We start from the raw sequence: 25379 nt of genomic DNA, 5'->3' as shown, positions 1-25379 counted from the left end.
TCAGCTTGTGTGTGTAAAATGTTGGCTAAAGTGTAAAACTCTCCAAAATGTAAGAGATTGTTGGTGCTTTTCTGGATATTCAGTGGTTGCTAATAACAGTCAGTGAAGTTTGATGAAAAGAACCTGGGTCAAAAATCAAAAGACCCAAGTTTGGGACCTGAGCCAGCCACCTGGTTCATTCATTTACTCTTTCATCGATCAAACATCTATTGAACAGCTACTATGTTCAAGACCCAGTGAGAGGCACTGGGGATACACCTATGATCAAGACAGACACAGTCTCTGCACACATTAAGCACATGTTTGTTGAGGAGACAGATAAGTTATTAGGCAGCTACAATGAAGTGTGAGGAAGAGCCCTCAGAGAGTCCAATGGTGATGAGAACTTACATAACCTAGACATTGGTATGTGGGGTGGAATTGGTTTAAGAAAAACTATTTGCCAGAAATTACATCTAAATAGAGAGTAGAAAGATGGCAATTATTACCTGTTAGTCTCAGAAAAATTACCATCTCTCTGAACTTTTGTCTCTTATCTCTAAAACAGGAATAAAAATAACAGTCCAGACCAACCTGCTTTTCTACAGGTTGTGATGATCAGATAAACAACAGATTTTTATAAGTGCTTTGTTGAATCCTAAAGTGCTCTATCATTGTCAGGCAAGACAAATTGTAAATAATTGTTATCAGATGTTGTTATTGCCAATCCTAGAGACTATTTTCTTCTTTCTACTGGTATAGATTTGGCTCCCCTGAGATAATAGGCGTAGAGACCAAATGACAGATTTGGGTGGAGAGGTTTATATTACTACAGTTTTTTTCACAGCTAGACCCTCAGGGTTGAGGAGAGGGTGGAAAAAGGCCCCCTGAACCCTATAAATGCTCCAGAGGGGATGGGCTTGGTTGGGAGCTCACCTTGTTAGACCAGAATAGCTCAGTCAAGAAGCTTATCCCCACTGTCCTGGGAACCTCACTAATATTACAATGGCCTAATCTCACCAGGGGTAAAATTGCCCCAAACAGGGCTGTGTGCACCTGCATGACTCTGTGCACCTGCCTGACCCAGGAGGTGCAGCTCTAGTCCTGATTATCCATCTACTGGCGGAAAAAAGCAGAAGCCAGGTAATTCCAAATGTCAGCAATTCCTGGGTTATTGAGATTTAACTTTCGAGTGCAGTGAGTGCATTTTGCCCAGGGCCCACTCTCCTCTTGATTTTATTATGAGTCTGGTTAAATTTCATGGCATTTTTCATGTCCCCTCTGGTGATGGGGAAACACCATAAATATTTACTAAATTTGGAGTTAACATGAAAAATAGAAACAGTACTGTCTCTACTATTTAGGCAAGTTTCCTTTCCCTTTCTGTGTCCAGGTTCTCCTATGTGCAAAATGAAGGCTGAAGATAAAATGTATGCTTCAAGTACCTTCTCCTAGCAGCATTCCACATGTCTAAGATGATTACCTCTTTTTCCTGCCTACATTTTGAAATCATAATAAGTTCTGGCCACTTTTTTTTATTCGACTTTTATTGAAAATGTAACTGCCCAAGAAGGCCAGATCTTGTAGCCCAGGCTGCTATTTAAATCTGTCTGACCAGAGAACCCTTGTTTAAAATTACATTTTGTTAATTCATCATACAGATGTGGAACTTGCTATTTTTAATACATGCTCTGCACAGTGCAGTTATTCACGGCTGAGAGTTTGCCACAGAACTTTAGAGCTGTATTTAAAAACAAACAGCTCTAGAGAAGCCAGAAGAAGGCTTCTTTCATAGGCTAATAGAACTTGGGAGTAAGTAGAGAGGCAGTTCTACCTCTAAGTGTAGTAGCAGTTTGGAAAGGTACCATGTTTCTTTGGCTTGTTTGATGCTGCAGAAGCAAGTCATGGAACAACCTACCTTAGTGCTCATTTAGATGGTAGACTCCATTGACCTTTCCTGAGTCATCTGTCAAAACTCTAGAAAAGTGCACTTTTATTATAAGACTGAGACACTCCTTTATATTTTCTAATTTCTCTCTCTCTCTTTCACTTTTCCATTACCTTTCCTCCTCTTAGGCCATATAACATACACAGAGGAAAAAAGGCATGAAAATAGAAGCACTTAATTAAACTCAAGCCAAAATACCTATATCTATAATAACTCATAAGTGATTATTGGGAGACCATAGATAATTTGCATTGAGATATTTAATTGTAGCAAATATCACCTAACGCTGGCTTCCCGGACTTTAAGACATGGTATAAGTTTTTTCATTCATTTATTCAAGCATATTAATTAAGGTCATAAGATGGGCCAGAAACTATATTAAGTGCAATGTTTACAAAGGTCAAGAGACACAGCACTTGCCCTTGAGGAGCTCATAGTCTAAGGGCGCAGAAGTTAAAGTCTCCCAAGAGACCAGTTCAGGAAATTATGGTTGCTGTCTTACTTATTTTGTTTATTTAACAAAGGATACTTATACCATCTCATCAGAGTTCTATAAGAGTATATCAAAGATATTTAGTTAACTATTCAGTGCATTCTCTAAATATACAGGTTCATGGAAGCTCAGTGATTCATAGAACTCTCGTCTGGCTCATGGAGCATAGGACAGATTATGAAGAACAGAGACCACTGACTCCATCATTCAAAACATTCAAGACCTAGGACTAAGGCACAATCAGAACAATTCCTGTTAACTACCTATTTTCTTTCTATTAATGTAAGTATCACAAGAAAAGTAGAAACAGGGAGAAGCAATGCTTTTGGAAATAAACAGAAAGTGTTCTGACTCTTTTGCCTGAATTATTTCAAATTGCATAATGTACTTATTGTTGCTTGCAAAGGTGAACTAGGATCCTTCTGATTCATGGGATGACTGTGCCTCAGCAAGCTGTCTCCGGGATGCATTGATCATGACAGAAGCATTGGCAGTTGCGGATGGATCAATTTTTGTTGAAGTTCCAACCACCTGTATAGCTTATACCACTGCCCAAGTAATGATAATAACCTCTCAGATGAGAAGTCATGTCAGTGCAGCAGACCTGCAAAAGCCAGAGGTTTCAAGAAGCTACCTCATGAGACCACTACCGTTTATCTGGGCATGTATCCGCCCTTTTTAACATTGAGTGGGTGAGAAACCTTGTTTCAAACAGAAGGATACCAAAAGCAAAATAAATTAACTAGTTCTGCCAAGTTCTTCACTCATGATTTGATTCAACAAACATTATGGACCCTGGTGCAAGGCTAAATGCTCTGAGGAAAAAAAGTTTATAACAACAATAGTAGCAGTTAACATATATGTACTTATTATGTCAGGCATTGCACTGTTTTACCCACTTTATGTCATGTAGTCCTTAAACCAGTCTATGAAACAGGAATTATTATTATCTCCATTTTATAGGGGAAGGCATGGAAGATCCTGGACTAATTTCTTGGTCTAACAACACAGTTTGTATTCTTGGTCACAGAGAACCCAGGTAAGAAAATAAACACGGTACCATCTAAATCAAGAACTTCAGTATAGAGGACAGATGGATATTGGAGAACTAACCTTTGTTTTAAGAACCAATAGGCCTCCGAACTCTTTGAGTCAAAGCCTCATAAACACTAAAAACACCTCTGAGATCCTATTCTGTTCAAATGACTTAGATGGAACCTGCCTTGTCAAATAAGCATAATTCCACTTGAGAACTATGCCCCATGGCTTATCAAAGTCCACCAGATTCTGGCACTCTGCCTGGCAAATAGTGGGTACTCAATTGTATTTGTTGAACGAGAGAATTTTCACCTGTCATTCAACATTCATTAGAACCCGGAGCAATTCATCCTGTATCCCCTCCCCCACACCTATACCCACACCCACACTTAAGTTTCCCTAAACTATTTTGGAGCAAGCTGAATCTTATTAACTTATATGTTAAGTTGAATACGCTGTTATCCAGGAAAATGAATGACCTAGGGCAAAGGTAAGGGATATATAGACACTAATTCCCATTACGTGTCTATATAGGGGTGACGTGGGCACTCTCTTTTTTGATGAGCTTAATCCTATCGTTTTTGGCAATCTATACTGAAAAGGACAGAAGACTCATTTCATAATCCTAAAGGCAGGTTCTTTCACCATCTAAAGACATTGGGGGTTCTTGAGATGGAAACGCTCCCATAGAAATGTCCTGGCCCAGGACACCCCCCTTAATATTAGGTTGAGGAAGACTACCTTCTCCTAGAACGCGCTTGGCAAGCCCTACCCCCCAAGGGTATGGGGGCGGAGAGTGAATACGTCCATACCTCGCAGGTCTGCAGGAGCACAGATTGGCAAATGGCATAGGCGCGCAGACCTCTGTCATTTATTTTTCTTTCCACTGGGTGCGCTGTCCCTTTAAATGGGGACGCTGGTGCTAGCTCCGTAACACCGGAGCCGGCAGCTTGTTGATTTCAGAGCTGGTGAATTTCACATTGTTTCCACTTCACTTTCCTCGCCCTGGGGGAGGCTCGGGTTAGCGCTAGGACCTCTGTCGCCGCTGCCAGCGAGGGACAGGGGAGGGCAAGGACCTGCAGTACCAGGGCCGGCGTGGGGCCGCAGGGAAGAGTGTCGGGGCCACACACGCACCCTCGCTGCAGTCCAGCTCCTTCCGAAGCCGGGACGCCCGGAGCGCCCAAGCCGGGACCGCCTGCCCAGACGCACGCCCTCCAGCCCGCCCACGGTCCCGGGCCACTGCCAGGGAGCCGGCGAGGGGAGGAGGCCCAGGGGGGCGGGGTGGGGGGCGGGGGTGGGTGCTGCCGCCGCCGCGGAGCTGCTGCTCGGCGCGTTTTGCATGAAGATGGCGGCTCCCACCGCCAGCAAGGCAGCTTCCCTGGGCTGTAACAACAAGCCTCCGTTCCCGGAGCTGGATTTCAGGTCCGGAGCTCGGGTGGAGGAATTGAACAAACTCATCCAAGAATTCACGAAGCACGACCAGCGGGAATACGACGACCAGAGAGCGCTGGAGATTCACACAGCCAAGGATTTCATCTTTTCCATGCTGGGTAAGAAGGAAAAAGGGGGAGGTGTGTGAGTGTGTGATGGGAAGCGGGGTAGAGAACCCATTCCCCCTTCTCGCGCTCTTTCCTTCTTGGGTTCCTGCCCAGAGCCGGGTGCCTGGGGCATAACCCATCTCTGGTCCTCCTCTCCTCCTCTTTCTCCGCTGCAAGCAGAGCTGCCCTGTACTTTGCGCCGGGTCCCTTTCCCTCGCGTTCACTGGCTCTTTTGTTAATTTCTTATGGGCCAGGGCTGGTGGGCAGGTGAAGTGTTCCGGAGAAAGGTATCCCTGGTTGGGGAGAAGCCCCTGGGATGAGCGCGGTCCAGGTGAGACCCGGCGGCGCCTTTCAGTGGAGGGATTTGGCTCCTGAGGTTCGGACCCGCCGAGCCTCGGACCCGCTCCCGAGCTTGGGACGTGGGGATGGCTTGGGCTCTGGCTCGGCGCCCGAGCGACAAGTTGCTTCTCTGGTCTTGCGGCGCGGCGCTGTCATGCCAAGCCCTCGGTGGCCAAACTTGTTGGGTGTTCCCTAGTAACCCGCTGAAGTATGCTGGACGCCTGGAGTTTTTGCAACTTCGATTTGCAAGCCGACTACCTTTGAAGCGGTCAGAAGCATTTCCGGTGCTTCCCCGGGGTTCTGGGAGCTGGGAATTCCTAATTCCCTCCTCCCCAGGAGCGCCGGCCCCCTCCTCTTTGTGTGCGGTCCTGCGCTGGCCCAGGGCGATGCCCAGAGAGAACTGTGCCGCCCACTGCTACCCCCAACCCGGCACCTACTGGTCCTTAAACTGATTGTGGAAGGGTGCGTTTAAGAAAAGAATGGAGCCCGACCCGGGAGACCGAACCCCTCCTCAGGTGTCCCGTCGTTCGGATTATTGCTATTGACGTGTCTAGAGAGTGTCCGCTGCCGGGAGCCTCCCTCGCAGCTCGCGGCTCCACCAGTGCCACCCTGGCCGGCAGGCAGCGTGTTGCCTGGCGGTTAACACCCCGCAGAACTGGGATTCCGAGTGTGGCGCTGCCCTAGCGCGTGTCTCTGCTCTCTACAAGTCCATCCTCAGCCAGTTTCCCAGCTAGTGGAAGATTTGATTGAAGAGGAAGACAGAGCTTTTGTCTTTCTCCCGCTATCTACTTGAATTTTTCTGCCGGCTGTCTTGTTGCTGGTTCTATCCTCGGGTACCCTTTTCCTTTTCCGTTTTCTTCCTCCCCACAGCCCAAGGGGGTGGGGGGCGGGTAGTACAAATTGAACGTGTGACTCCCGTGGTAGTAATGTTTTCAGAAGTTGGATAAAGCATGTTAAAACTTGGGGCTCGCCCTGGCCGGTTTGGCTCAGCGGTTGGAGCCTCAGCCTGTGGACCAGAGAGTCCCGGGTTCGGTTCTCGCTAGGGGCACGTACCAAAAAAAAAAACAAAAAAAGAAAAAAAAAAACTTGGGGCTGGATTTTACCTTTTGGTCCACACTCCCTACATGTACCCCAAATTGTGTATGGGGTTGAAAATATCTATTGAGATATTCGACCATTTTCTCTTTAGATGAATTGAATATGTTCTTGCTTTTTTTGTGGGTTTTTTTTGTTTTTTTGTTTTAAAACAACTCCTGAACCTGGTGGGAGTGAGCGTCCACAGGGAAACTTACAAGCTTACAAAGCTACCATATCTGGAAACGAGCACAGTGATTGCCAGGAGGGTGGGGACACATAGAGAGTTCAGAACAGTTATTTAAGTTGTTTAATGATGGCCTTTCTGTTTGACATAAAAAAATGGAAGTCTGCCATTGTGTTACTATAGCTCCTGCATCAGTTCGGATGTCTCCCTTAGGTGGTTCACTAGAGAAAGATGCAGGGTCACCAGCAGTGGGGATACTCTTGGAATAGAAAATGGGAGAATGTGGGGAGGGGTAAGTTTAGGTGTCCAGCACATTAGGAAACTCTGTGCTAACCCAGTGTATCCATACTGATTTAGCAAAGCTTTAGCCTTTACCCAGGTATTAAGGGTGTCTTACTCCTAGGTGCTTAATTTACAGTGTGTTTAATGGCATGAACAGCTTTGTGTTGACAGGTGAACTAAATTCTATTCCTTTTTACCCAGTTGACCTTGCAAAAGATGTCTTTCTTGCCCCCTGGGAATTTGATAGTTCCACCTGCAGGAGACAAAAATCAGGAGAGTATGTCATTGAAGCCTTTTGCCCCTCTGGACACTAGCAGGCAGATGGCGAAATGAGCTTGTTGGCGTGCTGTGCTCCCTTCATTTGTGAGTTCCTTGCTTTCCCTTAATGAGGTGCTGTGTGCTCCAGACAACTGAAGGTTTGGAGACAGCGAGGGTCCCTGTGTGGCTCTACTTTTTCTAAAGCGGATTTTCACTTGGCTTAAAAACCCAAATCTCTTCTTGTGCACTTTGTTGTTTCACTTTCCACAGCCTTGAGTCTTTCATGAATATTCGAATGAGGCGTCTTAATGACCCTGGGCTTGTTAAGGTGCCACTAGTGTAGCACCAGGCCTTTATTTCTTGGAGTTAGGGGTGGGAGGGTGAGTCCTCTTGGCTTTGTTCAGCCTCTGAGCGGTACCTGAGGATAGTCAGCAGCTTAAGAACATTATCCCCTCACACAGAATGAAATGGCAGAGCACTCCTCTATTTAGTGGAGCTGTGGATGAGCTATCTCTGTTTTTAGGCAATTGGCAGCCACTCGCTGTGCACGATTGTTAGCCCCGGCTGAAGCCCCGCAGCTTCCCAAACCTTCCTGTTTTTTTTCCACTTTGGAGGCAACTATATGCAGAAGAGCAAGGTGGTGGTAGACATTTGTCATAATTAGTGACCTTTCAGCAGCAAGAAACTCCACTGCCCTATGCAAGCTGGGTTTTGCATAGACTGTGGAGTTGATCTGAACATGCTGGTGATCACTGTGGTCTCTGGCCTGTCCTGACATTGTCTGTTTGCACAGAGATTCTGATTCTTTTAGAGGCAGGTGTTAACTGGAATCACCAAGACTCCTTATTTCTCTACACTTTGGTCTTTGAAGAGAGTGATTGCTGTTATTATCTGGTTAATATTTGAGAGCCCAGATTTTGTGAGAGGCTGGCAGTGCATAATACACACCATTTATCAAAATTCAGGGAAATTGCTGGAGTTCATTAATGTTTTAATAATATTTAGTATTTGCATAATGTCTCTGCTGGCTCCTTTGTTATCTTCATTCCCTGGTGAAGTCGGGTGGAGACTGGTTGTGTCCCTACTGAACAAATGCAGAGCAGGAGGTATGAAGTTAGGGAAGCCAGGAGAGAGACAACCAGTCACTTAGACTGCCTACAGTCCGAATGAATGGTCAGTACCATGGCATAGGTGTTAGAGTAGCTATAAATTACTGCTTGGCTTCTCAATGCCAGGAACTTCACACTTTAGGAGTAATGTTTTCCCATTGCACAGATGACGATGTTGAAATTTACTGGGATTAAGAATCATCTAGGGCCCTATGGCTAATAAATGGTAGGTATGTGGCTAAAACACGTATTAGCCATACTCTAACATGTTCCTCCTCTACTTGAGACTATTAATAATAGATGCATTAAGACCAGAGAAAGGTCTTTGTTTAAAAAATATCACTGCCTCTTCTTTCAGGATTTTGTTTCTGATTTCAGCTATAAATATTAGTATGATCTAAGCAGCATCTGAGGTGATTTCTGGAGCTGTCTGAGTTGAAGTATTTTATTCCACAGTAAAATGACTTGTGTGAATTTCTGGTTAAGAAAATGATGACCATTATAATAAAATGTTAAAATCTGTGCCAATTCCACTTGGCCTCTTGCTGGCCGAGCAGTCTTAGTTCTTTCATCTACTAAACATCGATAACAGTTACGAACACATTTCAGAATCGTGTGAATGTCAAGTTACTTTGTAAACTGAAAAGGAATAATTTTAATATTTATTTCAAGAAATGTACATTGTGCCCTGGCCAGTTGGCTCATCGGTTGAGTGTTGGCCTGTGGACCAGAGAATCCTGGGTTCGGTTCCCACTAGAGGCACGTACCACCAAAAAAAAAAAAAAAAGAAATGTACATTGTTAGGAAATCTAGTGAACTTAAACTAGAATTATATCTGCAGTTTGGTATCAGAAAAAAACTTTGGAGTATGATGAGAAGCAGCCTAGGAGAATATAGGCTGTGGATATAGAGTACATTATTAATTCTAACATGCATTGCCATGTTTAACCTCATACTGGGTGCTGGCCATTGTTCTAGCCACTTTGCATAAATCTATAGTTCATGTAACTTTCTTCCAACAACTTTGTAAGAATAAATATTATCATACCTATTTTGGAGGTGAAGTAGGTGAAGTATTGTCTACTTTTTAAGATGAGACACTGAGGCTCAAAGAGGTCTAGAACATATGCCAAGATTATACAGAATTTGAATTTGAACCCAAATGCTCATGTTCCTTCCACAGGACTAGCAATCAGTTTTCATCGCTCTTGGTTCAGACAACCAAAAAGGCTGCTCTCCTTGGGGAATGCTGCTCTCTGTAGCCTACTTAGCCTGTAGGAGCAGGGAAGGTTTCTCTTGGTCTCTTTCCCTCTCTTACATTCATGCATTCAACAAATATTTACCGAATGTTATACTGTCTGCAAGCAGTATGCGGGGTTCTAAGGACAAAATAGTGAGCCAGAACTTTGAGAAATTCATATAGGCCTTTGGAGACCCTTCTCTCCTTCCTGGCCACCAACTCAAGGAGAATAGTTTTGCTGGCTCTTGTGTTTTTTTCAGGCCCATAAATACCACATGGCCACTTCTAAGTTCTTAACTTATGGTGTGGTACTTTGGAGTGCTGCCGGACCTACCATATTTTTAGACACTTTCTGTATCTTCAGAGTAGGCCATTTGAAGCTTCCTCATTCCCGTGATTGAATGCCACTTTTCTGTAATGAGCTCATTCAACAATGTTTATTTATTGAGCGAATTTATTGCAAATCACTGCTTTGTGGACCTCCAAGTCTTGTTAGTTTCCTCAGAGTCCAAATTGCTAATGTGCTGTATCTGTATAATGGACAAGATCACCTGTGGACTCTGTTCCAGCTCTAGGGCAGGGAGGTCCCTCAGAACATTTACTTGCGCTGCTAGTTGGGGTTGATTTCAATTCTCCTCCATGGCTGTGGGCAGTTGCTACCCTTTGTCCTTGACAGAAGAGTCCTAGACTTGTTGACGATCCTGGTCTTCCAGTGACGTCCTTGGGTCGCCCATTGGATAATGCATTCTCTAGATTAGACTGGGACTCTTTTGTATTCACAGAAATGTTAGATTCTCTCTTGGCAGACTGAGAACTTGTCATTGAATGTTAGCTCTTTAGACTGTCTCGGAGCTTTTTAACAATTCGGAATCTCTGCTCTCATTTCAGATTTGTTGAATCAGAATTCTAGAGATTCCCCAACTGGCTGCTCAGCACTCTGACACTCTGTCCTGCATTAGGCATGATGTCGTGCATCCCCCGTTCAGTAGAGCTGCTCCTAGCACAACGAGCATGGTCCCAGTTGACTTTGAGACGAGAACCTGGCTGCTGAGACTAATGAGTAGATATGTCAGCTGACTCCTGGAACTGGAGTCCTTCCACCTGGGACAGGTGGGGAGGCATAGTGATTGAGATGACTCGCGTGTACTCTGTATCAGAGGTTGTAATAGGGCTTTACATCATTGTGTCATTTAATCATCACCATAATGCTTGAAAGTAAAGAACTATGCAGAACCATGGGATTAGAAAAAAATCAGGATTTCCTAAGTGTCATATCTGGAACAGGCTAATGCAAACTCTTGCTTTTAACAAGGACATTAGTATTTTTGCACTCAGGAGTGGCAGGAGACCTGGATTCTAGCCCCAGCTCTTCCACTTACTTGCTGTGTGACTTTGGGCAAGTCACTTAACAAACTCTGAGCCTCAATTTCCAAATATGTAAGTCAGAGCCAATTACAGTCACGTGTTGCTTAACAACAGGATCTGTTCTGAGAAATGCATCGTTGGGTGATGTGGTCATTATGCGAACATCACAGAGTATACGTACAAGAAATCTAGATGGCATAGCCTACTACACTCCTAGGCTACATGGGATAGCCTGTTGCTCCTAGGCTACCAACCTTACTAAATACTGTAAGCATTTGTAGTGTTTACTTACTAAATACTGTAGGCATTTGTAGTGCTACAGAATTTGTGTATCTAAACATACCTGAACATAGAAAAGGTTCAGTAAAAATACGGTATAAAAAATGGTACACCTATATAGGGCAGTCATTTAGTGGAGTTTGTAGGACAGAAAGTCGCTTGCGGTAAGTCAGTGAGTGTGAAAAGCCTAGGACGTTACTGTCCGCTGTTATAGACTTTGTAAACACCTTATACCAGTATCCCACAAACACATGAGTAATGAATACAAAGCACTACGACGTAGCACTAGATAATAGGAATTTTTCAGCTCCATTACAACTTGTGGGACCACCATTGACTGAAACGTACTTACGCAGCGCACAACTGCCTACCTCATGTATCCAGGTACATTAAATTCTGAATGTGAAAAGTTCTGTGCAGTACAGAAAGGACACAGCTCTGTTTGGTACTATGTGGTGTGTGTTAGCTTGATTAAAGTCTCCTAACCTCTTTTGGGCCTTTTTTGCCCATTTTCCATTATAGAAAATACAAAGATGAAAGTAAAATCACTCTCAAATTCTAATTACAGTAAATTATTTTTTGTTAATCTTCATCCGAGGATATTTTTTCCATTGATTTTTAGATAGAATGGAAGGGAGGGAGGGAGAGAGAGAAACATTGATGTGAAAGAGACACATTAATTGATTGCCTTTCACATGACCCCAGCTAGTGCTGGGGATCAAACCTGCAACCCAGGCATGTGCCCTTGACTGGGAATCAAACCTGAGACCCTTTGATCTGGGGGCCGGCGCTCTAACCACTGAGATAAATCAGCCAGGGCATGGTAGTATTTGATGTACATTTTTCTAGACATCTATATTTATAAACATGCTTACACCCACTCATTCTTTTATGCATAAAATTTTATATAACAGTATTCATATCAGATATGTTTTTTGGTAAATTTATCAATATGCTGTTATCTATCAGATTTCTTAAAAAGAAGCTATAACTTGAAACCTATGGAAAGATGTTCCCCCAGCCTCTTTCATTCCTCTTTTTTTTTAATCCCCACCTGAGGACACTTTTCTATTTATCGTCAGATAGAGTAGGAGGGAGGGAGAGAGAGGGAGAAAGAGAGGGGGGGAGAGGGGGAGAGAGAGAGAGAGAGAGAGAGAGAGAGAGAGAGAGAAAGAGAAACATTGATGTGAGAGAGACACGTCGACTGCTGCCTCCTACCCCTGACCAGGGCCCAGGATGAACCACAACTGAGGTCTGTGCCCTTGACCGGAATCGAACATGAGACTCATCGGTCCACAGGCCAGTGCTCTAACCACTGAGAAAACTGGCCAGGGCTCATTCCTCTTTTATTTATTTATTTTTAAAATACATTTTTATTGATTTTTTCTAGAGGGAAAGGGCTGCCTCCTGCATGCCCCCGACTGGGGGTCGAGCATGCAACCTGGGCATGTGCCCTGATCCAGAATTGAACCCGGATCTCTCAGTCCATGGGATGACGCTCAATCCCCTGAGCCACACCAGCCAGGCTCTTTTATTATAAAAGAGATACTATTCTGAAATTTAGAGCACATTCTGTGACTTAATAATCGAGGATAATGAACCTTCGTGTTGGTGACTTCTGAGGGTTTTACTGGCCTTTCAGTGTCATCTCCTGTCTGTGTCTTTGCATGTTCTGCACGGTCACATAACACCACCCAGATTTCTCACTTACTTCCTTTGCTTAGGCTGTTCGCTCTATCAGGGCTTCTTAACCTGGGTCCGTGGAAACAACAGCATGGAGTCTGTGAACTTGAGTGGGGTAAAGCTACATCTTTATTTTCATTAACCTCTAACTGAAAGATAGCATTTCTTTCCATTATACAAGTAGGTAACAAACAATAGTAGGACCTGTGTTTTCTTTTGCTTTTGTTGCCCACAGAAATCACAGATACTTTAATTTCACGTTAAAAGTTGTTACAGATTATCTCAAAAAATCATTTATTGCTGCTTTGAAATTATGGTGGGTGGCTGTTAGACTTGCTACTGGGTTTTATTTACTGCGTTAATAATCACATGGTGCTCTATCACACATTTATTTTTTAAATGCATTCTGTGTGTTAATACTATTTTCTTTGCAGTCCTGTGTAATTTTATCATATTCATTTAAATAGACTATTTTTTTGCTGGGGTTCATTGACTTTTCCAGCCTGTCAAGACATCTGTCACAGAGACAGTTAAGAGTCTCAGCTGCTAAAGACAGCCTGACACCTTATCTCTGCTTTGTTATCTTCTCCCAGCTCAAATGCCACTCGACTCATGAAGATTTCCTTTCTTCCAAGCAGAAAACAATTTACCTTTCCTCTGTTTTCCTAACACCTGCTCCCCTTTCCTGTCCCCGGCACATTCTTTCCCATGCCCCAGGTGGGAGACTCCCTGGCTCACTGGGGTCAGGTGCACAGTAGGTGCTCACGGAGTGTGAAGTGACTGGATTCACTTTAAAAGAGCTCTTCTGTGTGAAGCTTATTTCAGGCCCTGTCTAAGGAATAAGCACCTTCTGACATTGTCTCTCTATGATTTTCCTTTTCTGTTAAGCCATACTAGATCCTCTTTGCTGAGGTCAAGAAAATCTTGATCTGATCTCTTTACGTGGTAGTGGAGTTTTTTCTACATTCCAACAATAGGTCCTTAATACTTACTGTGGGACATCTGGAAAAATGCCCCAAGTGATTGCTATATACTAGTTTGTTGGCTAAGCGCAGTAAACTGTGACTTGGGGGAATGTCCCCTTTCTTGTAGACCCTGACTTTTCTTCCATGGGCATCTAGGGTACTAATGGGCCTCCTGCACGCCCACACTTGGGGCCTTACAGAAGGCAGAGAAAGCGTAAGTCAGTCATCTTTCCATGGAGGTGTTCCGCGTGCTTATCAGTCACCCTGCAAGCGGGCTGATGCCTACTCTGGGATCCAAGTTGTAGTGATCCTTTATTATTATAAACTACTATTACTAGCCCTCAATAACTCACCTTTGTACACTGTTTCACAGATTACAATACATATTCACATCTGGTATGGCATGGTATCATTCTTTAGACAGGCATTCGGGAAAGGTTGGATAGGAACTATGAACGCACATTGCAGATGGGATTAGTTCTGAGACTGGGAGGTGATGTGACTTAGTTGGAGGCTACAGAGTAAGTGGCAGAGCAGGACTCCACCTAGATCTGAGTGTCTTCTGCCTGCAAAGAGCCCCTAGGCTTATTCACCCTCAGCATCTTTCGTGGGTTGCTGGGGTGGGTCTGTCTTCTTGGACAGGCAAGGGCAGCAGCTTTCTTTCCTCCCTGCGTTTTTTGCCCCCCCGCCCCGCGCAGGTATAAAGCCCCTGAGTCTGACCGATTGAGGAATGAGTTCCTACATGCCCTAGAGCGGTGGTTCTCAACCTTCCTGATGCCGCGGCCCTTAATACAGTTCCTCATGTTGTGGTGACCCCCAACCATAAAATTATTTTTGTTGCTACTTCACAACTGTAATTTTACTACTCTTATGTCTTAGGCGAACCCTGTGAAAGGGTTGTTCGACCCCCAAAGGGGTCGTGACCCACAGGTTGAGAACGCTGCCCTACAGGTATGCATTCTCCACATCTGGCTGTTAGCCCGTGCCCAGCTGGTTCTTAGGGTCCCTGTCAGTTTTACAATGGACTTCCAGCTGAGTCATTTCTTTAAGGACAGTTTATCATCATGCCATTATGTGAGGCCCTGTCTCCAGGAAACAGCTGTCTGTTTTTTTGTCCACTTAAGTGCCTTTTCATGAATTCCTTCTATACAAGATAAAGAGACAGATAACTAGGGCCAGAGCTGCTGTGTGCAAAGCGGGCCTGGAGAGCTGTTGTTCAATACATTTATATATATATTTTTTCCTCAACACAAGAAGCCATGATTACTATGTGTGGAATGAATGAAGTGAGTAGTGGGGGTTGGTGTAAGTCTTGTTTAGGTTTTTATTTCTTCTTACAAGTATTTGAATATCTACAATGTTCATAGAATGGTGTCGGGCGTTCACTCATGAATTTATAAATGCATTCAACATATGTCGCAGTGCCTGCCCTATACTAGTGTAATTACTGTGATACAATTACTAGATAAATGCACAGAGTGGTGAGTAAGAGAAGCAAGGTCACTTCGTCTGTGAGACTTCTGTTTTCTGGGGGAATTCAACAAGTTTTAAGCTCATGAATAAACAGGGATGTGTGCTGTGGAAAAGCAAAGCACAGCGTGTTATGATGAGGGCACCTGGGGGGATGGAGTGAACACTGGCAGAGAAGGCCTCTCTAAGGGGACATTGACAAGGAAGGGTAAGAAGGACCCGGCCATCTGAGGACTAGATGGAAGAGCATTCCAGGGGGACAGGGCACCACGTGCAGAGGCGCTGAGGGGGCCTTCAGGCTTTGAAGGCTGCTTCAATGATAGCAAGTCTGGTTTGGCCTTACAAGGAGGAATGGTCTATGTTCAGATGAGGCGCACGGTGGGAGGAATGGGCCCCCTGCCTTGGATGAGGGATCTTCTTGCCGTGAGGTTTTCGAGGTGGGGCCACCCTTTGGCGTGGCTCCTGTTCACGGCACCCAGGGATTGATGGGGAGGGAAGCAGCACAGAGAGGCTGGGTTACAGGTCCTCAGAAGGCCCTTTGTGGTCCTGTAATTCTCTGATTTCACCTGATAGCCTGGGCTGGAAACAGTGAGTTCTACACTAGATGGTTTGTGAGTCAAAGAGCAGTTTTCATGGGACAATAATAAGCCTTTTATCTCATTCTCCACAGTTTACAAAACACTTTTATATGCATCATCTAATTCTGACTTCTCACAACAGCCATACGAAGTAGATATTATTGTTGTATTGATTTTAACACAGGAAAAAAACTGATGGTCAAGAGAAATGAAGGAACTCATTCAAGGTCACTAAAGGGCTGCGGTAGGATCAAACTCAAGTTTTTTAAAGGTTACCCCAAATTCTTTGTGTTATGTTAATTCTAGGAACCTTCTCTCCTACGTACCCACCCTGTCCCAGGGTGTAGCAGAAGGAAGATTTCTGGTACAGAGAGAGGCAGGGAAGATCTGTAGGAAGAACCAGGCCAATGGATTACAAGTCTGCACATGTCTGTTATCAGTATTCAACTTATAAGCACTTTCTAGGCGGCTTCAAGATCACCCTTTTAGCAGCCACAGCTGTTCTTACAGCAGCTGCTTGTGTGGATTGTGATTAATAAAGGAAACTCAACAGTTTGTTCTTCTAACTGTGCCCTTGGTGTGTGTAGCCTGCTGTCGTACAGGCTATGGTTCTGATTTGAAATGACCCAGCCCACCTGGCATCAGTGCTCGAGGGGCTCAGAACCCTGTTGTGAAAAGGGGTGGTACTTCTAGAGAGGAGCTGATGAGCCCTAGGCCCACCAGGGCTTGGACAGGAAGGAAAATGAGAGTGGTGGACAGCTCAGTAAATACCAACTGGTTTTGGGGGGTCAGTCAGGGATGCCTGGGAGTGGGGGTGGGGGTCCACAGGGGAAGGAGATCACCCTTCACATCTTTTTTCTAAAAGGAGTCTCTGCTCCCAGCCCCTGCCGGTTGTTCGTCCACTGTGGTGCCATTAACAGATCGCCAGCCGGACTCCTGGAGGTACCGGCATTTGTATTTCTACTAAGTCTCCAGGTGCTGCAGCTGCTGTGGTCCAGAGCCCACACTTACAGCCCTCCTCCAAGGGCCAGGGCCGATGCAACTTCAGATGTTTTCAGAGACACGATGAATCCGGATGTTTATGGGAAATCTCTGGATTTTTAAATATTGAGACTGGAATCAAACCTTAAAGGAACATCATGTGCTTTAAAACTGCAGGTTGGACACTGTGGCTGCCAGAATCTCACCTCTGACCTGAATCCTTTTAGGGCAGCCTTACACTGTCTGCTCTGGAAACAGAGGCCCAGAGAGGTTTATTTCATGAGCACACAGCTAGTTGCAGGGCAGAATCATAACTAGAACCTAGATTCCCTGTCGGTCTCTGTGTGTGCTGGTGTTAGTCCTCACGTACTGTCTCCCAAGTATTCCCTTTGAGTAGAAAACTATATAATTTTGAAAAAAATAACCATACTAGGCCCAGTTCTTAGTACGTTCATTATACTTTATGTATATACACTGAATGAGTCCTAACACCAACCTTCTGAGGAAGGGTTACTCTTCCTGTTCTTATTTACTGATGAAACTGCCAATGCACAGAGGTTAAGTAATGTGCCCCAAGTCACAGAGCTACTGGTAGAGTGGGGATTTGAACCCAGGAAGTCTAGGTTCCGGCAGAAAACAGCAAATAACTATGAACCTTATATATTTATTTATCTTTAGCTCATGAAAAGAAATCAGTTCATTTACCCCTGCAAAATGGAAGTCATTGATGGGAATACTACAATTTTAATGCTGCTAGGAAACTTGGAAATTTGTTGGCCCCAGTTTGTCCATTCGTCCTCCATTTTACAGAAGTGGAAACTGAGGCCCCAAAAGGAAAGGGGACTTGATCATACTGAACACTGCTTTTGCTTTGGGGCTGAGTGGAGATTAGGGACATGTCCAGCAAGTAACTGCTTCCTGAGAAAGCTGCTTATACCTGAGAGCATTCAGTCTGGAGGGCCTGCTCCCCAGGGAGGGTCCCCCTGGGTTTGAAGGGAGGGGTGGTCCTTCTAAGAGGGCTGTGTCAAGGTAAGGGACACGCCCCCTGCGCCAGAGCTGCCTGTTGTTTGAAGTTCTCTTAATTGCAGTAAGACAAAGGATGCTAAATAAATAACCCCGTGGGCACAGCGTGTTTCTGGTCTGTCATGTTTGCTTTTGTCTTAATTGTTCCTTGTCTCTCCCTCTCAGGTTCCTTTCTGTGATGTGTGTTCTTTTCTCACACATGTGCTGTTTCCACAGCTTTGAGGAGCACGGGGAATGTTTTCATCTCTGAACACTCCATACCTGGAGTAAGGAAGTGTGGACTGCAGGACTCTGGGCCAGCCTGTGTGGGGAGGAGCTGAAGCTCCTTGGGCTGGAAGCCCTCTGGGACCTGACAGAGGGCCAGCACTTCCTACCTCTCTGCTGCCTGAGCAGCATTTAGAGCTGTGATAGGATTCAGAGCATTGTAGAGGAGCTAAGCCATCGGGGAATCTTCCCGAGCTCACTTCACTCACCCCATGATTTCACTGGTGGGGAAATTCAACCCCAAGGTGGATAGTGACTTGCTCAAGGTCAGACTGACGGTGGTAAGGATGATGATGGTCTTGGGAAACACGTCCCCTCTATTTGCCAGGTATTGTTCCAGTTGCTTAGAATCATGAACTCATTTAATCCTCAAACAATCCTGTGATGAGGGTGTTGTTACCATCCCCACTGGAGAGATCAGGAAACTGTAGCAATAAAGTCACTTGCTCAGGCTGGTGATACAGGCTGGTTTCAAACCCAAGCCGTCTAGACTGTGTCCCTCGCACCTTACTAAAACTAGAGTACCATCACAATGCCAGGCTCTGTGTTGGTTGCTGCCATGTAAACATGACGTGGTGCTAAACCTTGAGGGGGAGGATGGAAGTGTGGGAATAGTGGGCAGAGTGGAAAAGATGGTGGTTTTACTGTCCTGAAAGCAGGTGCTTATACGGATTTTGTGGCTCCTGGTCTAGAGACTTTTCCTTTGTATCATTTGGCAGCCCTCAAAGTAGACATCCTTTGGATGGTTGCGGTTTATGTTTATTGAAAGTCCTTTGTATGAAGTCACATCTTATCTACATTTTGAAAGTAAGAAGGTGTGTCCTAGCTAACTGATTGATTTCAGGCTATATAAAGGTCACTGGGGCCCTTGATGCTAAATAAATTAGGGCAATCTTATGAAAGCTCAGGTTTCTCCTCTCTCCTCCACCCCCACCCCCACCCCCACTTCCCACCCCCCACCCCCAAGTGGGTTTCTTTCCAGATTTAGAATGTTTAATTAGAATATACTTAAAGTAGTCTGTCATGGTGGGTAGAATGGGCTGCAAATCTTTTTTTTTTTTTTTCAGTGAAAGGCAGAGGCCAAAATGTACTCTTAAGAAAGTTACTTTAAATTAGAATTTATAAATTGAATTGGGTTTAATGTGAACTCAGGGATCTGTCTCTTTAGTGCTGTAAGTGACTACTTTTGAAAAGTGAGTATTTGTTAAATAATCCTGCCAGCTGCCCTGCTTTTTGTGGGTACGTGGACTTGTCTTCAAGCATCGAAGCTTGTTGGCACCATGCTGTAAAATCTATTGTTGGGATGAAACAACGTCTTGAAATCTTAGTGCTGCTCATGATTCAGAGGTTTGGAATTGGAAGGCTCAGAGAAGCCTCATTTCCAACCTACTTACTCATGGTTTTCCTGCAACAAAATGTCAGTGGGAATGGAAACATCCTGGATTCCTGGATTAGAAACCCTTCTGGACAGTGTAGAAACTCATGGGAGAGAATTTTTTCATCTCCGGTTCTTGGGGAACAGGATTGGTGGAAATGATTTTACTAAGTCTGTGGAATTCAAGACCAACCAACCCTGTTCCTGTCTCCTGGATCCCGATTCTTTCTCTGGTCAGACACCTCCCTCGGGGATTACTCCTGCCCCCTCACCTGCCATTTCTCCTTCATTACCGATTCCTTGCTAAACATTCACACGTGCATGCTCCATACAGTCCTTCAGCAGGGACCTTGGAGAATCTCTGTACAACTAGCCCTCTGCCAGGCTGTGGCAGAACAATGGGCCCAGACCTTCACCTTGTTTATACAAGTCTTAGGAGCAGATGGACAATGGAAAAAATGATGGAAAGATTATGATCAATGCCCTGAAGGAAAAACCAAGTGGACAAACAGAACACAGTGCTGGGTTTGTCATTCCTTCAAGTTGATGATGTTGACCATTCTCTCCGAACTCTCCTCCCCTGGCTTCATGGCAACGCCTCTCCTGGTTTTCTCCTCTCCATCAGTCTCCATGTGAAGGACGGACTTGCATTCTTTTGTCCAACCCTGGATGACTGCTTCTGTCTCTTCTCTCCTTGCACTCTCTCCAGTCTACCGTTTTACAGCTGGGTTTCTGCCGCTGCCTCCCGAACCTGTCCCAGTCTGAACCTTTTGACTGCCTGTGACAGTTCCACTTGGATGTCCCAAAGGTGCCCCAAAGCAAGTGTCTAAGGGAGTGTGTCTGTGCTTCAAACCTGCTCCTCCGCAGCCCTGCAACCATTCAAGAGAGTGCCCCAGACAGATTCGCAGTCATGCTGAGCTGTCCCTCATCTCTGTGTCCCGGTGCTGAAGAGGATCTGAGGCCTGTTGGCTCTCCTCTTTTGTTAGACACTGTTTTCTTCTCTCCATTCCCACAGTCACCACCCAGGCTGGGTCACGGCCATCTAGTTCCTGGATTACTGCAAAGGGTTCTGCTTCCAATATTGTGTGTTTTCAATGCATTCCCCATGCTAAGTCATCTTTTCAATATGCCTATACCCTTCTGGCCCTGGCCAGTTTGGCTCAGCGGTTGGAGCATCGGCCTGCGAACCAGAGAGTCCTGGGTTCACTTCCCGCTAGGGGCACATACCAAAATAAAAAACAAACAAAAACAACCCTTCTGGGGCAGCCCATCATTCTTCACAGGAAGTTTAAACTTAGCCTATTTTACGAGGCCTTCGGAGACCCAGCACTTTCTGCCCACTCTCTGGCTTCATCTCCTGCCACCGCTCGGTTTTACCACGTGTTCTTGCGTACCTGCTATGAGACGGCACCCTGTGAGGCCCTGATGTGACGGTCTCTCTTAAAAGCCCCGGCATTCTGAACGCGAGTAGAAGGCCTCGGTGCTCTGACTCCTATGGCCTCGTCAGCCTCAACTCAAACATCAGAGGCCCTCACTTTCTTGGTTTCAGCCACACTGACCTTTCAGTTCTATGGAAATACCGTGTCCCCTCCCACTGAGGCCTTTTGCTGGAACGTCCCATCCCTCCTACCCCAGCCCACACAACTTACTGACTTCTGCTTACCTATAAGAACTCAGCTTAGTCAAATCTCTATTTCTTAGGGAAGTCTTTCAGGCTAGCACAGAACAGGTCATTTTCTCCCAAATTGGCATCTTGGTTTCACAGGTTTCTCAGCTGCACTGATCAGTTGTGAAGTTATAATTATTTGTGGCTGATGTCTAACATTTATTTCCCATTGCCATACAAACTCAATTATAGTCTATCATGTATCTGTTTTCGTTTGTCTTTTTTTTTTTTTTACTTGCCTGAAACATGATTATTCAATACATATTTGGGAGGGGCTCATTAAATGTGGCTGTTTGGCTTTTGGTCTTGAACTTCGCAGTTAGGAGGTATAGTTGATGATGATGGCCCTGTGTATATTGAGTTTTAAGTTTATACCTTGGTGTGTTTAGGGGGCTTCTTTTCCTTTCCTAGTTTCCCACCTCTGCAGCATATAATCATGGAATTATAAACAATGTGAATTTTAGCAATTGTGTAGTCCAATTGTTTCCAACTTTTTCAAAATATAAGGATCCTTTTATTTCAACAAAAAATATTATGAGGACTCAAATGATAGTAGAGTTATGTTTTTACTGTCTGTTCATTAGGGAAACATGAGTAATAGAATGCTACTATGAGTTTAGTTAATCATGTAAAGTACGATGAATTTTTTCACAATAGCATCTCCATATATTTGAAAAGTAGTAGTGTGCACGTGTGAGAGGCGTGCACGTGTGAAAGGCGTGCATGTGGGCACAGGGATTTACCGCATCAGTAGCTCCATGTCCCTGGGACCCCTCTGTTGGGAACCAGCCACTGGCTTTGGCTCTTTGTTACATCTACATCAGGGGCAGAACGGGTTGCCTGTAAGCTCCATTTCCTCTGTACTTGTACTTGATTGGACCACCGTGGTGTTTTTAAAAATTTAGAGCCAACACTTCAAAAAGTTGGGAGATTGTTCACAATACCAGATTTCCATCTTAAAATGTTAGCAGGACTAGGCCGTGTTTCCTGTGCGGCCTGCATCACCTCACGTGAACAGCAGCTGCCTCCTTTAGAAGTGCCACACTTTCTTCGGGCTGTCGCAGCCCTCACTCACCTCCCCTGCTACACAGCAAGTTGCTGGTATGACCGTAACAGGCAGCCTGGTGACGTCCCTCCGCCTGGGCCAGGCCTCCTGTCCACCTCCCAGAGGCTTGTGAGCAGAAAGAGCTGTCGGGAAACCCGGGTCCTTGCCGCCCACTGTCACTGGCCAGCTTGAACAAGCTGTGTAACCTCTTTGAGCCTCAGTTTTGTCATCTGTCATCGACTTATAATAGATACCTCCTGGCCCCCAGAGAGCTGTTTGATCTGTTGAGGGGAAATGATTTCATGTAACGGAACGTGTTTGTTATTAACAACCCGTCTTCTCTTTCCTTGTCTTTTCCATCTCTCAGGGAGGGGATTTATTATGTATCGTTGCACCTTGATGTTCCTTGTAGAAATGTGAGAGGGGAGCTTTTGGTTCCCTCGCTGTCTCTCCCACCATTTCTTACCTGTCATGTCTGGAGGCAGCTCTGCTTTTGCTGGGGGTCCCAAAGCCATAGACAAGCTCCTACAGTGACACCCAAGACACCCCCAAATTGAATTCCAAATATCAAAGAAGTGTAGCTGCACTATGGCCTGTTGAGATACTCAGTAGCTGGCCAACTGTGGCCTTGCAAAAATCCGTGAAATGCTAACAGGACACCAGACTGGCGTGCTCGTCGGCAACGTTTGTGGTTGTGCGTAAATGTATTGTTCCAGAGGAACAATAGCAGCGCTTTCGTCCTTCTGAATCGGGAGGGGCAGGCATCAGTGCCACAGATAGGAAGTGCACAGGCGTGTCTGGCTCGAGGTGACGGAAGCAGGCTGGGGCGGAGGGAAGAAGGAATGCGGACTTGGGAGTCCCTTCACCTTGGCCTGTCTGAGGGGGCTGTGTGACCTTGGGCACACTCTCCTTTCTGAGCCTGTTTCTTCTTAATCAGACAGGGATAAAAGAGGTATGGGGCTTCACAGTGAAGGTGGCAGTTCTGGAGAAGCTACTGGGGATGACACAGTTACTGAACTTGAACGAGCTGATGCATATGAGCCCAAGAATCTGTTGAAAATTCTGACTTTTCATGGTGACAAGTAAAAAATCCCGTTGGTGATAAGAAAGAGATGTTTCAATTTTTAATGTTATACTGTTTCAGTTTTTAAAGATTTTGATGAGAATGCCAAGTTCATAGGGAGTTTTAAGGATTAAATTAGTGGGTGTGTAGTATATTACATGAGCAGCACAGTCCATGAAACTGCCCTTCTCTCCCATGGTTTTCTGGAAAATCTTTTTTTTTAATCTCCTCTAAGTAGGATTAGTGGGTCAGCTGGTAAACAAAAAAGTGTGTAAAAAGTTATCAGAATAACTGTCATAACAATTTAGTGTCTAGTGTCATTCTTTTTTCAGACAATTTGGATCAGCATTTTCTTGTGTAGGTAGAATAGAGCTCCTACTGATTTTTTTGTTTGTTTCATTTTGTAAATAAGTGAAAGCTAGATTTTCCAGGAAACTAACAGATATTTCTTCTACCTTAATTGTTTCCCAGACGTTTAGAAAAGGGTAGGATTGACCAAGCAGGACGCTTACCCAGTCACTCGGTAAACCCAGGTCAAGGGGCCTGCAGGAGGGGACAGAGGCCTCCTCCCCCCCACATGGATGGAAAACCTCTTCCCTGGATGGATTAAAGTAATTGATGCTTATACTAATAATTGTCACTTAGACGAGAGGGGGATAATTTAGGGAGACTTGACTTGAAGATGACTGTAATATGTGTTTAGGTGTGGGAGAATGGGAATTCCCACTCAAAAGTCTGCATATGGAGTTGAAGATTCTACCACTTCTTTTAAGTATTTAGGGTGGGCTGGAGATTGGGCACCTGCTGGTGAAATGAAGAAGGTGGGCCCCAGCCAGAAGTAAAGGTATTAAGAAGACACTTCTGCTCCTTGAGGTCTCCTGAGAAGTGGGGGCTGTGGAGAGTCCCCTGGTAGGTCCCCACTCACCCACCCACCATCCAGTTCCCTTCATTTCCTGCTTCTGTAGGACTCAGTGGCTGGTGGGTTGTATGGACGGGATTCGTGAACTTGATGATGAGTTGGGTACCAAAAGGAATCTTGGAAAGACTGAGAAGAGTTTGGGAGTGTGTTCTGAGATGCTAGACAAAGCGATGTCTTATCAGTGCTATCTTCCTTCTTAGTCTCACCGTTCTTGTTGTGATTGGGTGAGGGCAAGCCTTAGCAGTCTCCTTGAGTGCTGCCGCCCTGTGAGATGGGTGCTCATGCTTGCTCCCGTTGCTCAACTGAGCCATGAAGGGGTGGGGTGCTGGTGGCGAGAAGAGGGCGTCTTAAAGAACGGAGTGGAGCTTTGTCAGGAATAGAAATGGGAGCTCTAATAATGGTAAAAAAAATTAGGCTATACCTTGTGGACCAGGGGCAAAAGTTTGTAAGATTCTGGCAGCTTTTAGATGTTCTCGGGTTTGTTGCCCTAATGACGTGTTGCACGAGAGGTGGAGATCTCCGAGATAAGAAAGGTCTGGTACTGCTTTCAGAGGGTTCAGGTAGAAGGCTGGGCAGGCAAGAAAGCTGGGGACGACCATGCTCCACTTCAAAACCAGTGGGGAAGAAAAGAGCCTGGGCCTGGGGAGTGCCTGGGCTGGGCGCTGAGAGCTGGTCGGGGGAGCTGGCCTCAACGAGACTAAGAATTGTCAGGGGCGTTTGTTTCCCAGGTCTTTCAGGAAGTGGAGTATTTCCTACAAGGGGCCTTTGAGGCCGAATTGTGTCCTCTGCAGCAAGCTGCTTCCCCTCCAGCCTGCACTTTCCCTTGCTGTCAAATGAGGAAACGGTCCTTCTAATCTGCAGTTTTAGGATTTCATAAGCAGAGTCTGCTTGCTCTTAATGACATCACAACTTGCATCAAATCGCTGTCCATTTGAAATTCCTGGAGTAGACGTGGAGCATGGCTGCCGTGGTTGGTTTGGGGCTGTCCTTTATTTTTTGAGGGAATGTCTGGAGAGCAGTTTCTGTTCTCCTTTGAGGAAGTCATGGCGTCACGTCACAAGACACAGCGAGGGGAAAGCTCCGATCCCCTCCTGTGGCTTTCGGCAGGATGACTCACTGACTTCCAGGGGAGTTTGGCCCAGGCCAGGAGGTTGGTGATGGGGCCCCTGCTGCTGGGTGGTGTGGCCGCTGAGGGCGGCCCACTCAGCTGTTATGACT

The sequence above is a fragment of the Molossus molossus genome, unplaced genomic scaffold (assembly GCF_014108415.1).
Source record: "Molossus molossus isolate mMolMol1 unplaced genomic scaffold, mMolMol1.p scaffold_m16_p_5, whole genome shotgun sequence".
In the NCBI taxonomy this organism is placed as follows: Eukaryota; Metazoa; Chordata; class Mammalia; order Chiroptera; family Molossidae; genus Molossus; species Molossus molossus.
Note: the sequence above shows the minus strand (reverse complement) of the source record.